The sequence below is a fragment of the Bombina bombina genome, chromosome 5 (assembly GCF_027579735.1).
Source record: "Bombina bombina isolate aBomBom1 chromosome 5, aBomBom1.pri, whole genome shotgun sequence".
In the NCBI taxonomy this organism is placed as follows: Eukaryota; Metazoa; Chordata; class Amphibia; order Anura; family Bombinatoridae; genus Bombina; species Bombina bombina.
The window spans coordinates 1,017,312,813-1,017,328,751 of record NC_069503.1 but is presented as its reverse complement, the minus strand read 5'-3'; the positions used below and the strand labels follow the sequence as shown (position 1 = coordinate 1,017,328,751).

The window sequence follows — 15,939 nt, the reverse complement described above, 5'->3', positions numbered from 1 at the left end:
GTTTAACTTAGGGGGGTGTTAGTGTTAGGGTTAGACTTAGCTTTAGGGGTTAATACATTTATTAGAATAGCGGTGAGCTCCGGTCGGCAGATTAGGGGTTAATAATTGAAGTTAGGTGTCGGCGATGTTAGGGAGGGCAGATTAGGGGTTAATACTATTTATTATAGGGTTAGTGAGGCAGATTAGGGGTTAATAACTTTATTATAGTAGCGCTCAGGTCCGCTCGGCAGATTAGGGGTTAATAAGTGTAGGCAGGTGGAGGCAACGTTGTGGGGGGCAGATTAGGGGTTAATAAATATAATATAGGGGTCGGCGATGTTAGGGCAGCAGATTAGGGGTACATAGGGATAATGTAAGTAGCGACGGTTTACGGAGCGGTAGATTAGGGGTTAATAATAATATGCAGTGGTCAGCGATAGCGGGGGCGGCAGAATAGGGGTTAATAAGTGTAAGGTTAGGGGTGTTTAGACTCGGGGTACATGTTAGAGTGTTAGGTGCAGACGTAGGAAGTGTTTACGCATAGCAAACAATGGGGCTGCGTTAGGAGCTGAACGCGGCTTTTTTGCAGGTGTTAGTTTTTTTTTCAGCTCAAACAGCCCCATTGTTTCCTATGGGGGAATCGTGCACGAGCACGTATTTGAGGCTGGCCGCTTGCGTAAGCAACTCTGGTATCGAGAGTTGAAGCTGCGTTAAATATGCTCTACGCTCCTTTTTTGGAGCCTAACGCAGCCTTTATGTGGACTCTCAATACCAGAGTTATTTTTATGGTGCGGCCAGAAAAAAGCCGGCGTTAGCTACGCGGGTCCTTACCGACAAAACTCTAAATCTAGGCCTTAGTGTTTAATGTCCTTTTAAGATTTGATACTTCTGATAATCACAAGTTCAGTTTCTCTATATATTTCCCATATTTAATACCATTTTTCTATATCAGCTATAACGTTTGAATACTTAGGGCTCCATTTATTAAGCAGCGGATGTTGCTTCGGAGCCCCGTTGTTTCAGGTCCGTCTGAAATGGAAGTTAAGAAGCAGCGGTCATAAGACCGCTGCTCCTTAACTTCTCCTCTACCTTTTAGGCGGAGGACTTAGCTCATCCGGATCCGATACGATTGGGATGATTGACTGCCCCTGCTAGCGGCCGATTTGCTACTAGTAAGCATGGGGCGGCATTGCACAAGCATTTCACCAGAAATGATTGTGCAATGCTAAATGCTGACAGCGTATGGGAAATAATTAATATCCACTAGTTACTCACAACTCAGCTATCCAGTCTAATTATATCAGCACCCACTGATCGTATATATTTACTAATCCTTGCTCTCTCTGGACCCACTGACTAATGCCTATTCTCTTTGTACCCTCTGATCATTTACTGCTGCATCTATGCCCACTGACCATTAATATTTTTATACCATTAATTATGCCATTAATACCTATTATGTGCCGCAAAATGCCTGGCTGTCAGGGGCAAAGAAGTATGCCCCTGTCGGACAGACTTTGTTAAATCTGGTATAAATAAAATGGTGTCAAGAGCGCCAGAAGATTGTGTTAAAAGGAGGTATTTAATATATAAATTTAATGTAGAGTAGCTAAAAAAACTTAATAAAGGCATATAATAAAAAACAGAATTTATGCTTACCTGATAAATTACTTTCTCCAATGGTGTGTCCGGTCCACGGCGTCATCCTTACTTGTGGGAATATCTCTTCCCCAACAGGAAATGGCAAAGAGTCCCAGCAAAGCTGGCCATATAGTCCCTCCTAGGCTCCGCCCACCCCAGTCATTCGACCGACGGACAGGAGGAAAAAATAGGAGAAACCATAGGGTGTCGTGGTGACTGTAGTTAAAGAAAATAATTCATCGGACCTGATTAAAAAACCAGGGCGGGCCGTGGACCGGACACACCGTTGGAGAAAGTAATTTATCAGGTAAGCATAAATTCTGTTTTCTCCAACATTGGTGTGTCCGGTCCACGGCGTCATCCTTACTTGTGGGAACCAATACCAAAGCTTTAGGACACGGATGAAGGGAGGGAGCAAATCAGGTCACCTAAACGGAAGGCACCACGGCTTGCAAAACCTTTCTCCCAAAAATAGCCTCCGAAGAAGCAAAAGTATCAAATTTGTAAAATTTGGCAAAAGTGTGCAGTGAAGACCAAGTCGCTGCCTTACATATCTGATCAACAGAAGCCTCGTTCTTGAAGGCCCATGTGGAAGCTACAGCCCTAGTGGAGTGAGCTGTGATTCTTTCAGGAGGCTGCCGTCCGGCAGTCTCATAAGCCAATCGGATGATGCTTTTAAGCCAAAAGGAAAGAGAGGTAGAAGTTGCTTTTTGACCTCTCCTTTTACCAGAATAGACGACAAACAGAGAAGAAGTTTGTCTGAACTCTTTTGTAGCTTCTAAGTAGAACTTTAGAGCACGGACTACATCTAAATTGTGTAGCAAACGTTCCTTCTTTGAAACTGGATTCGGACACAAAGAAGGTACAACTATCTCCTGATTAATATTTTTGTTGGAAACAACCTTTGGTAGAAAACCAGGCTTAGTACGCAGAACAACCTTATCTGAATGGAACACCAGATAGGGTGGAGTACACTGTAGAGCAGATAACTCAGAAACTCTTCTAGCAGAAGAAATAGCAACCAAAAACAAAACTTTCCAAGATAACAACTTAATATCTATGGAATGTAAAGGTTCAAACGGAACCCCTTGAAGAACTGAAAGAACTAGATTTAAACTCCAGGGAGGAGTCAAAGGTCTGTAAACAGGCTTGATCCTAACCAAAGCCTGAACAAATGCTTGAACATCTGGCACAACTGCCAGTCGTTTGTGTAGTAGGACAGATAAAGCAGAAATCTGTCCCTTTAGAGAACTCGCAGATAATCCTTTATCCAAACCTTCTTGTAGAAAGGAAAGAATCCTAGGAATCTTTATCTTATTCCATGGGAATCCCTTGGATTCACACCAGCAGATATATCTTTTCCATATTTTATGGTAAATCTTTCTAGTTACCGGTTTTCTGGCTTGAACCAGAGTATCTATCACGGAATCTGAAAACCCACGCTTTGATAGAATCAAGCGTTCAATCTCCAAGCCGTCAGCTGGAGGGAGACCAGATTTGGATGTTCAAATGGACCCTGAACAAGAAGGTCCTGTCTCAAAGGTAGCTTCCATGGTGGAACCGATGACATATTCACCAGGTCTGCATACCAAGTCCTGCGTGGCCACGCAGGAGCTATCAAGATCACCGAGGCCCTCTCCTGTTTGATCCTGGCTACCAGCCTTGTCCAGAAAGGCGAACCTTAGGAACTGATGATGTTCTTTGTGGATAGGGATATGTAGATACACATCCTTTAGATCCACGGTAGTCATAAATTGACCTTCCTGAATTGTGGGTAGAATCGTTCGAATGGTTTCCATCTTGAACGATGGTACTCTGAGAAATTTGTTTAGGATCTTTAAATCCAGGATTGGTCTGAAAGTTCCCTCTTTTTTGGGAACTACAAACAGATTTGAGTAAAATCCCATTCCTTGTTCCGCCGTTGGAACTGGGTGTATCACCCCCATCTTTAACAGGTCTTCTACACAATGTAAGAATGCCTGTCTCTTTATTTGGTTTGAGGATTATTGAGAAATGTGGAGCCTTCCCCTTGGGAGTAGTTCCTTGAATTCCAGAAGATAACCCTGAGAAACTATTTCTAGCGTCCAGGGATCCTGAACATCTCTTGCCCAAGCCTGAGCAAAGAGAGAGAGTCTGCCCCCCACTAGATCCGGTCCCGGATCGGGGGCTACTCCTTCATGCTGTTTTGTTAGCAGCGGCAGGCTTCTTGGCCTGCTTACCCTTGTTCCAGCCTTGCATCGGTTTCCAGGCTGGTTTGGTCTGTTAGGTATTACCCTCTTGCTTAGAGGATGCAGAATTAGAGCCCGGTAGTTCCTGAAATTACGAAAGGAACTAAAATTAGACTTATTCTTGGCTTTGAAAGGCCTATCTTGTGGGAGGGCGTGGCCCTTTCCCCCAGTGATGTCTGAGATAATCTCTTTCAATTCTGGCCCAAAGAGAGTTTTACCCTTGAAGGGGATATTAAGCAATTTTGTCTTGGATGATACATCCGCTGACCAAGACTTTAGCCAAAGCGCTCTGCGCGCCACAATTGCAAACCCTGAATTTTTCGCCGCTAATCTAGCTATTTGCAAAGCGGCATCTAAAATAAAGGAGTTAGCCAACTTAAGTGCGTGAACTCTGTCCATAACCTCCTCATATGGAGTCTCTCTACTGAGCGACTTTTCTAGTTCCTCGAACCAGAACCACGCTGCTGTAGTGACAGGAACAATGCACGAAATGGGTTGAAGAAGATAACCTTGCTGTATAAAAAACTTTTTAAGCAAACCCTCCAATTTTTTATCCATAGGATCTTTGAAAGCACAATTATCCTCGATAGGAATGGTAGTGCGCTTGTTTAGAGTAGAAACTGCCCCCTCGACCTTAGGGACTGTCTGCCATAAGTCCTTTCTGGGGTCGACCATAGGAAATAATTTCTTAAATATAGGAGGGGGAACAAAAGGTATGCCGGGCTTCTCCCATTCCTTATTCACTATGTCCGCCACCCGCTTGGGTATAGGAAAAGCGTCGGGGTGCACCGGAACCTCTAGGAACTTGTCCATCTTGCATAATTTTTCTGGAATGACCAGGTTGTCACAATCATCCAGAGTAGATAACACCTCCTTAAGCAGTGCACGGAGATGTTCTAATTTAAATTTAAATGTCACAACATCAGGTCCAGCCTGTTGGGAAATTTTTCCTGAATCTGAAATTTCCCCATCTGACAAAACCTCCCTCATGGCCCCTTCAGATTGGTGTGAGGGTATGACAGAACAATTATCATCAGCGCCCTCCTGCTCTTCAGTGTTTAAAACAGAGCAATCGCGCTTTCTCTGATATGCAGGCATTTTGGATAAAATATTTGCTATGGAGTTATCCATTACAGCCGTCAATTGTTGCATGGTAATAAGCATTGGCGCGCTAGAAGTACTAGGGGCCTCCTGCGTGGGCAAAACTGGTGTAGACACAGAAGGAGATGATGTAGAACCATGTCTACTCCCTTCATCTGAAGAATCATCTTGGGCAACTTCATTATCTGTGACAGTACTGTCCTTACTTTGTTTGGACGCTTTGGCACAATTATCACATAATTTAGAAGGGGGAGACACATTGACTTTCATACATATAGAACATAGCTTATCTGAAGGCACAGACATGTTAAACAGGCTTAAACTTGTCAGTAAAACACAAAAACCGTTTTAAAACAAAACCGTTACTGTCTCTTTAAATTTTAAACAGAGCACACTTTATTACTGAATATGTGAAAAAATATGAAGGAATTGTTCAAAATTTACCAAAATTTCACCACAGTGTCTTAAAGCATTAAAAGTATTGCACATCATATTTCAGAGCTTTAACCCTTAAAATAACGAAACCGGAGCCGGTTACAGTTTTAACCCCTCTACAGTCCCAGCTACAGCCTTTGCTGCGACTCTACCAAGCCCAGAGGGGAATACGATACCAAATGACGCCTTCTAGGAACTTTTCCAACTATTTTCAGGTCCTCACACATGCATCTGCATGTCTTGCTCTCAAAAACAACTGCGCAGTAATGGCGCGAAAATGAGGCTCAGCCTACAACTGGGAAGGCCCTTCCTGACTGGAAAAGGTGTCTAACATAGTGCCTGATGTTAAAAAATGTTCCCCAAGTTTATAAATGTGAAAAACCAGCATAAACATGTATAAAATGCCCAAATAAAGCAATCGATTTTGCCCATAAAAGAGTCTACCAGTTTTATAGCCCATATTAAGCCCTTTATTCTGCTTGAGACTAAGAAAATGGCTTATCGGTCCCCATGAGGGGAAATGACAGCCTTCCAGCATTACACAGTCTTGTTAGAAATATGGCTAGTCATAACTTAAGCAGAAAAGTCTGCTAACTGTTTCCCCCAACTGAAGTTACTTCATCTCAACAGTCCTATGTGGAAACAGCAAAGGATTTTAGTTACTGTCTGCTAAAATCATCTTCCTCTCACAAACAGAATTCTTCATCTTTTTCTGTTTCAGAGTAAATAGTACATACCAGCACTATTTTAAAATAACAAACTCTTGATAGTAGAATAAAAAAACTACAACTAAACACCACATACTCTTAACCATCTCCGTGGAGATGTTGCCTGTGCAACGGCAAAGAGAATGACTGGGGTGGGCGGAGCCTAGGAGGGACTATATGGCCAGCTTTGCTGGGACTCTTTGCCATTTCCTGTTGGGGAAGAGATATTCCCACAAGTAAGGATGATGCCGTGAACCGGACACACCAATGTTGGAGAAAATAATATATAATAAATACCTCCTTTTAACACAATCTTCTGGCGTTCTTGACACCATTTTATTTATGCTATTCTTATAAGGTGAGCTAAGTCCCCTATGTTTTAGAGCGACATAAGTATTGTCCCAAAGCGCTTTATCTCACCACACAATATCTTTGTTAAATCTGGCCCTTTCTGTTGCCTGTAAACATTAACAGTCACTGTCCTTTATGCATCACTAACTAAGACTCTGTTTATTAATATCAACTAAGACCTCTGTGTCATTTAAACTCAGCAACTACTATCCATCAGCATACCGTGATACTAAGCACTACCTAATCCCTTTACACCAACTGACCTCATAGAACCCAATAAGAACTGCAACTACTGACTTGTCAGCACTCACAGATACCGAGACAATCTGGATTTGTTTAGGATATTTCTTTCTCACTATTCTCCATCTATCTGACTGTCACTTCTAAATTCTCTGCACTTTTTCCCCCAAATGGAAGCATGTGAACTTAATGCATCTATTTACTATCAACTGTAAGCTGCAAAGTTTCTCACTCATACAGAGAGCTGACCAACCGGAGGATATGGAGAAATACTAATAAACAGTAAAGCATGAAGTACTAGCTATATAAACATGGTACACAAATGTATATTTGTATCAGATGAACTCACTGAAATGACCAGTGAGCAGACACAATAATCTGCAATTTGTAACAAGACTATTTTTCACTGAGACATCGAAGCACATTCTTGAATTATAATACAGCAGTTACCCACTCCACTCCAATGAATTGAGGAATAAATTATCTTGCAACAAGAGTCACACTCAGCTGATGCCTCTCCCTGCTGCTTAATCTGGTGTCTTCTTCTAGAGCAAAATTAACTTTTAATATTTTTTATAGAGCTTCTTTAGAAAGCAGTATGCTGGCTGGCACATACTATTCATATATACAAAATAACTTTACTGACCATATATTCCTCATATGCAGTGTGTGACTATTCTTTAAAATAACAAAAATTAACATGTACATGTCTACTAAAAACCAATGCATTACGACTAATACACTGTTTTAAAAAGACAGTAAACACCATTTAATTACAAGACATTTCTATTGTGCTGCTATAGAATAACACATCAGTCAAGTCTTAAAGTTTTAAAAAACAAAAACAAATTTAACATCCTTTGTACTTCAATTAGTTTTTCAAAGCCAACTTCCATCCACCATTTGCTTATTGAGAAGAGACAATCAGGGCTTTAGTTCATGGACAACAAGCCTAGTCACTGGCATAAAGATAGTATAAAATGCATTGTTTTGCAGCTGTTATCTGATAAAGCCAATTAGAGAAACATATATAGCAGAGTTAGCCTTGGAAAGTCAGCAGGATGTTTACTGTCTTTTTAAGAAAAGGCAAGGTTGTGTACATAAATTGTGAAGTTCTGGATTTTGTGGTTTGGTAAACCCTGATCACTAGGGTTGCTAGGTGTCCATTGTTTAACCAAATGATTCAGAATTTAAGCTGACTGTCCTGTAAAATATATGTTTGTTTGTTTTTTTAAAGAAAAGGAAAAAAGGAAAACAGACACTTAACTGACTGAGGGACGGGCCCTGAGTCTGAGCTGAAGCCCTATATATGCATGAGACTGACAGCGGTTGGAGGCAATGTGGCTGACAGGACCTACAGGGTTCTGTGGTTAGATCTGAGGTTTGTTCATGACTACACCTACACTATATGGACAAAGGTATGTAGGCAGGTTGTTAAAGGGACACTGAACCAAAAAATTTTCTTTCGTGATTCAGATAGAGCATGCGATTTTAAGCAACTTTCTTATTTACTCCAATTATCAATTTTTATTTGTTCTCTTGGTATCTTTATTTAAAAAAGAAGGCATGTAAGCTTTTATTTGGTTCAGATCTCTGGACAGCACTTTTTTATTGGTGGATAAATGTATCCACCAATCAGCAAGAACAACCCAGGTTGTTCACCAAAAATGGTCCGGCATCTAAACTTACATTCTTGCATTTCAAATCAAGATACCAAGAGAATGAAGAAAGTTTTATAATAGGTGTAAATTAGAAAGTTGCTTAAAATTTAATGCTCTATCTGAATCACGAAATAACATTTTTGGGTTCAGTGTCCCTTTAAGTTCAGGCTAAAAAAAACACAACTTCTTCTCCAAGATTGTGGAGTGTGTCTGTGGGAATTTGTGTCCATTCAGACAAAAGGGCATGTATGAAGTCAGAAAATCGGCATTCCAATTCATCTTAAAGATTTTCAATGGAGTTGAGTTCTAGGCTTCATGTGCATCACTTTGTGCACAGGGACACAGTTATGCTGGAACAGGAAAGGATCCTCCTCAAACTGTAACCAAAAATTTGGAAGCACGCAATTCTAAAATGTCTTTACATCCTGTAGCATTAAGATAACCCTTCCCTGTAACTAAAGGGAATAAGCCCAAACCCTGACTGCTATCCCTCCTCTACTACACCTTGCAGTAGGCACTATGCTTTCCAGTATGTAGCATTCTTCTAACATTATTTAATCAGGTTTCCAGATAGTCAAGTGTGATTCATCACTCCAGAGAACATGTTTCTACTGCTCCAGAGTCAGGCAGCGTGCTTTACACCACTCCAGCCGAGGCTTCATATTGCACATATTGATGTGAGGCTTCTGTACAGTTGCTCGGCCATGGAAATCCATTTCATTAACCTCCCAAAACACAGTTCCTGGGCTGATGCTGCTTCCAGAGGCAGTTTGGAAATCTGTAGTGATTGATGCATCAGATCATAGGCTAAAAACTTTGTTGTTGCTCCTAGGTACTTCCTCTTCACAATGATAGCACTTGCAGTTGACTGGGGCAGATAGATCTAGTAGGGCAGAAATTTCACAAACTGACTTGTGGCAAAGCTTGCATCTTATGACAGTGCCACATTTAAAGTCACTGAGCTCTGCAATACAACCCACTGCATTACCAATATTTGTCTACAGAGATTTTGTGGCTATGTGCTGGATTTTATGCACCTTTTAGCAATGGGTGTGGCTTACTAGACCACATTCTTTTGTCCATATAGTGTATCTATTTCCTCTGATTACATGCGGGTTGTCCAGGATTATTTATATTTTTTTGGATAAAACTACCTTACTTGAAATATACAAATTATGTTTAGAACATAGTGTATGCTCATCACAAACCTGCTTTTGTGAGCCAAAATGCGTTATCCAAGTTCAATTAATCCTTTTGGGTAAACACAGAATGAAAAAAAACACACTTTCATGATTGTAGAAAAAAATATTGTCTACCACAGCGTTGTTGTAAATTAAATTAATCAAGATGTCTGGGGACTGGTTGATTTCATGCTCTACCATCTCTCCACGTGCATTGCCAAGAGCCAGAGGGTGTAAGTGACAGTGCCGGGAAAATATTTTAACTGAGCTAAGCTTGCTATTACAATACAACAAATGAAAGAATATTACAGCAAACTATATAACCATCAAAATAATTTGTAAAATATGGGCACTAAGTTATTTCTTGTGCCAGCTGTAAATCCCTCACTACCAAGACAATATTTGCATTCTTTGTCGCAAAAAAGGGAAAAGGTAATTAAAATACCACTGAGGCTTTGGTTTAAAAAAAAAAAAAAAAGTAAAACCTAAAAAAATTAATTTCACTTCTCTAAATATATTTTTATCAATATAGGGACAGTTTTTGCCAATTAGAATCCACTAGTTTATAACAATTACTTTATTAATGAGGAATACAAGTTGTTAGATGACTGCAAGAAATTGTACCAAGGCCATCTGAGATGCAACAAATACCCTATCAGATAACAGTGCTTGGTGAATCATTTCCTATTACATATGGATACAGTAGGGTAACCCTTATCTGCTGGTAAGCATCAGATAAAAGGGACAAATAGTAAACCAACAATATAATCAATATAAACAACAAATAAGCAATTCATAATTAACTGGTGGAAGAAAATGTTGGGCATGTTGGAAATATTGGATATATTGAGAATTAAATTTACCCAGGCAAATATCCTAATATTTTCACATACTGTACATAACTTTAAGGGTTTGTTTAACTCCATGATTTAAGAGCAAATTGTGCTTTACAAACTTATATTGTACATCAATATTACTTGATTAACTGTTGTTTATGTAATTAGGGCTAGTTGCATTAGCAAAAATACAACATCACACACATTTCATTCAGCTTTTTACATTACTGTCTAATGTCCCCAATGTTGTCCTTTAAACTTAGCAACTACTATCCATCAGCATACCGTGACACTAAGCACTACCTAATCCCTTTACACCAACTGACCTCATAGAACCCAATAAGAACTGCAACTACTACAGATACAGAGACAATCTGGATTTGTTCAGGATATTTCTTTCTCACTATTCTCCATCTATCTGACAGTCACTTCTAAATTCTCAGCACTTAATATTAGCCAAATTGTCACTAAACTGACTCTCTGCTCTATCAATGATACATTTGTGCTGGAGAACCAATGATACCTTCTGTGACTGTTCCCCTATCAGTGGAAGTTATGTATACTAGCTTTAAGCTTGATGACACTGTTTTATAAATAATTAATCCTTACATTTAACACATTTGTAAAATGGCTCACAAATTTTGTAAATTGAGTTACATGCATGAATTGATCTTCTGCTTAACAAATGCATTGCAATTTCATTGGGTTATCTCTTTTTTTTAACTAATTATTATTGCTTTGAGCTGTATTAGCCATAAGGTAACCAAATACATGCTTATGGATTAACTACAACAGGGTAACCCAATTAACAAACACGGAAAATTGTTAATTTCTTAACTTCAATAGCAGCCTAATAGAGCACTCAAAAATTAGCAAATTGAGCCACCACTGAAAGCTTTACCATTCAACTCCCACTTACGTAATTATATCATCCAATAGGTAACCACCATGGCCTATCTAAAGTAGCATTACCACCCAAGCTCCCACAAAGTTAGTTATCACCCCTTGAGTCTTAGTGAGTGTCAACTAACGCCCCTCAGGTTATGTCCCCCGTTATGTAGCCAACCACTGCCTCACTAGGTAGCATGTAGGGCCTCCTTGACTCCTTCAGAAGCTTTAATCACCCTTGATTTCCTTAGGTAGTTATGACCACCTGAGACTTAATAAGTGACAAATAGGCTTCTTTAGGTCTTACCTTATACCCTCTTAAAGGGACATTCCAGTCAAAATTGGAATCCATGTGGATGCATTTCAGTTTTGAATATAATCATTTTTGTAAAATAAATGTATTAGCAAAAATGCTTCTAATAAAAGCTATAGCTGTTTCAAAAGTGTATTTAAGTATGCACCGTGCACCAGCATTTTAAACACAGCACTTGCTTAGAGAGCCTGAGGTACTTGTACTGGTAATGACTCAATTTGTTAATTGCAACATGATACAAGTCCCACTGACACTCTGAGCAGCTGCATTATTTAAAATGCTGGTGCACGGAGAATATCTAGGTATGCTTCACCTGCCCGTGCAGAGAAAAATGTTAACACTAAAACAGTGATAACTTTTTCTAGAAGCATTTTTGCTAATGCATGTATATTGCAAATACGTTTCTATTTAAAGATGTAATTCATCTAAGTGCATTTAAATTTTGACCGGAATGTCCCTTTAAGTATACACACCACCCTTAGTTGGCGTTTGCGTGTCAAGTCTATCTTTTGATAGTTTTACCACCCTGAGCAAATGTAGGTATCCATACCAACCAGGGCATACAATAAATAGTGCAATAAATTCTCATGATGTAATAAATATGCATTACATATATAGAAATATCTAATGTCCTTGGTATTGGGGAGATGGTGCTTCTATATAAGGGAAAGTGGGATCCCAATTTCCTATCCTACTTAAAAAAGAATTCAGAATTTTAATTTGGCACTACTTAACCTATGTGACCCCCTCCCCTTATTTAATATTATAAATAAGTATTAACTGGAATGTTAAACACTTGTATACAAATATAAAAATATAGGCTAGCACACCTTAATGCTTGATAACTTGTTCCTCTCCCTGTATGTTACTTGTACTTATTACTGAACTAAAAGCGCTTAATACAAAGTTGATGATATTGTAAATAAATTATGCTTAATTCAACGGATATGCTTACCCCTCTCTTCCTTTGTGAAGAACAAACTTATAAGACCACTTATATGTCAGATCAAATACAAACTTTTCCATTCAGGCATCTCATATTCTTTATTAAGTGATTGCTGTTGCAATTTTGATTATTTGATAGCTCTATTAGACATTACATATTTTTTTAAAAAAAAGAAGGAAACAACTGGTAGCAAATACAAACCAAAATACCTAACTAGTCTACCAATTATCCTATCTATAGCAAGGCTTAAAGGGACATGAAAGTCAAAATTAAACTTGCACGGTTCAGATAGAGCATGCAATTTAAGAGATGTTTCAATTTACCTCTGTTATCAAATATACTTTGTTCTTTTGTTCTCCTTTGTTGAAAATCATACCTAGGTAGGCTCAGGGATGGCACAGCGGTACTGGGTGCTAGTATGGGTAGACTTGATGGGCCTTTTTGGTTCTTATCTACCATCAAATTCTATGTTTCTATGTAGCTGGTAATTGGTGACTACACACATATGTCAATTACCATTGGGTAACCAGATGTGTTTGGCTATGTACCAGTAGTGCAATGCTGCTCTTGAGATTACTTTAACTATTTGCTTAACCCTTTCTAACATGTTAGAACATATTAATTTTGAACTTCCATGTCCTTTAAACTAATACCCAACCCAGCCTTAATTCTAAAACAGATGTTACCAAAAACAAAATGCTCACCACCTGGTAAAATTTGTTCTCAGACTAGGGATTCCTAAAAGAACCAAAGAAAGATACCAGAATATTATTAAATTACCTATATTAATAGCAGTAAAATATAATGATGTATTTTAATACTAATCATAATAAAATCACAGTCTATTAAGAAGCCCCCAATACATTAGCAAACTGATTTACAATTACAATACTAGCTCTAATTTTTTGGCAATCTCAACTAATTGGAGTTTTGAGAAACAGCTGTCAATCTATCTATCTATCTATCTATCTATCTAGCTATATGTCTGTCTGTCTCTCTATTTAGCACATTAACAGGGTGAAAGAGTTAAATTAGACACAAGAGTGGAACTGAGCTGGCACAAAGTGTGTACGTAATGGGAGCTGCTTTCAGATAATCTCTCATAATGAAAGGGATGGCAGGATTTCCAGTGTAATATACATTATCTCATAATCTCCACAATGCATGCATGGACACTGAAATACTATGCAAGTGGCTGCATACATTAATGATGCAACATGATCAGTAAAACCTTTTACAACTTCTCTATTCCCCAGCAGGAAGGTTACTATAGCGAAGAATCATTCAATCTTACTGGTTTCTATGAGTTAGCAATTCACTGACCTCACAGGGTTGTCAACTCTCAATTTAGTAAATAGTGGGCTGAACTTGGAACTCCCTGATTACTGGAAGCCACTACACATAAAAAGCAATTTGATTCTCTTGAAAGCAGCAGTTTCCATGAACAGCATGGTTTATAATGGTGATACTGCTAAAACCTTGCTGTATGGAGCAAATATAAATTAAAATGCATAATGGCTAGAATAATTTCTCATGAGTCTTGACAAATACCTAAGCGCATAAGTCACATAACCATGTAGATATACTCTATAAAAACACGTTGAAATATTGAGGTAAGGGCTTGTAATAAATTCCCTGATTCAAAACTTTTCATAAAGACCAATAGTACATTTTGGTCAGATTGAGCAAAGTTCTACTGTGGTTTAGATAAAGTGAATATTATTCTATGTCTCCCCTACTTTATATATGAAAATCATTAAAAGAAAATCATGACTCTATATTTTCTTAAAGGGCCTTAATACCCATATGTTTAAACACTTGAAAGTGATGCAGCATAGCTGTAAAAAGCTGATTAGAAAATATCACCTGAACATCTCTATGTAAAAAAGAAAGATATTTTACCTCAAAAGTTCCTCAGTAGCCACCTCCCATTGTAAAGGATTTCTAAGCAGCATATCAGTATGTCTGTCCCGGGACAACTGAAGGTATGATCATCGTGAACTCTCATATTATTTCACCAATCAGGTAAAGGAAGCTTACTATGAAATCTCATGAGAGTTAAGTCAAATCTCATGAGATCACAGTAAGAGTTCATGACCTCAGCACTGCTGATGCTTATTGGCTGCTGTTCATTTCTTCATTTTTTTAATTTTTTTACCTGCAGCTGGGAGCAGCTGAGTATAACTTTTTACACAGAACTTACTCTGCTGAGCTGAGGAGATTGTGAGGTAAAATATCTTCCTTTTTTACATAGAGATGCTCAGGTAATATTTTCCTGTCAGCTTTTTACAGCTATGCTGCATCAGTTTCAAGTGATTTAGCATATGAGTATTATGTCCCTTTAATGAGCATAAGATAGCAACCCCTGTTATTTTCAAATGCGCTGTCCAGGTGCTAAATCAGTAAGCAGTGATGACATATAGAAAATTAATAACTAAAGCTTGTTTTAGTAAGCCCCATTCACCTCCAAAATAATCTATATGCTATTTTATGCTATTGATACCTGCATTGATTGCATATGTAATAACAAACTTTATCTACAGTGCATAGTAGGGATCAATTGTATAATTATAACTAGTGGACTACACAGCACAAAACCGTGAGCAATTACAATAGATTATTATTTTATCTGACTTTAGGTTATAACTCCCAAAACAATTAAATGCGCACAAAAAATATATTGAGGCTTGTTTATATAGGTTGTAGGTTAATGATCATGAAAGTATAAATGTCAAATCCTATATAATATTTCCAGATGTATTGTTAACTCCATGTCTGCTGAAGAGTAACTTGTGATGGGTCCCTCACACACTACATTCTGAGAAATGATCATCTGAGCACATAACTTGAAAAATGACTTTATATCAAAACAGAGGAGCAGAGCACACGGTTGCTGCTCACAGCTCCACCGGGCCCCACATGGGTCTGTTCACTTGAGCTCTCCTGGAAAAGATGAGGTGGCTGCAGAATGATTTATGATGATGTCATCTGACAGATTCCATATGATAGATGCTCTTAGCAACTGTACATAAAGCTGAATGATGCAGGTTATGACAGAAGGCAATACTACATTACACTTTGAAAGAATAAAGTAGGATAAGGGTTGGAGCTGTAGTAAAAATAAGAGATGTAAATGGGAGAAGGAGAAAGATGAAGATGTTAAAGCACATAAAGGGTTGATGGTGTGAAGCAGAAAGAAGAAATTATAAACTAGGAGTAGGTGAAAAACATTGGCACCTATTTTAAGCTTCTAAATCCATTTATTTCAGATTATGATTCATATCTATGTATTTCTTACCGTGATCCATAAAAAATGTTTGTTCTCTCCTGTAAACATCTCTTAGATATGATAGATTTTTGTCCAAGGGTCAAAAGTTCAGGGCTGGTAAGGTTTTGAAAAATGGTGGTGGTGGGGGGGGGGTGCCTCAAAGT

At 38.5% G+C, this 15,939-nt stretch overlaps 1 protein-coding gene across 4 annotated transcripts in view; it reads right to left on the bottom strand.

The window, feature by feature from the left end:
- RIMS2 (regulating synaptic membrane exocytosis 2) overlaps positions 1 to 15,939 on the bottom strand; it is a 1,281,054-nt gene that overhangs the window by 581,658 nt on the left and 683,457 nt on the right. The gene's annotated exons all lie outside the window — the stretch shown is intronic.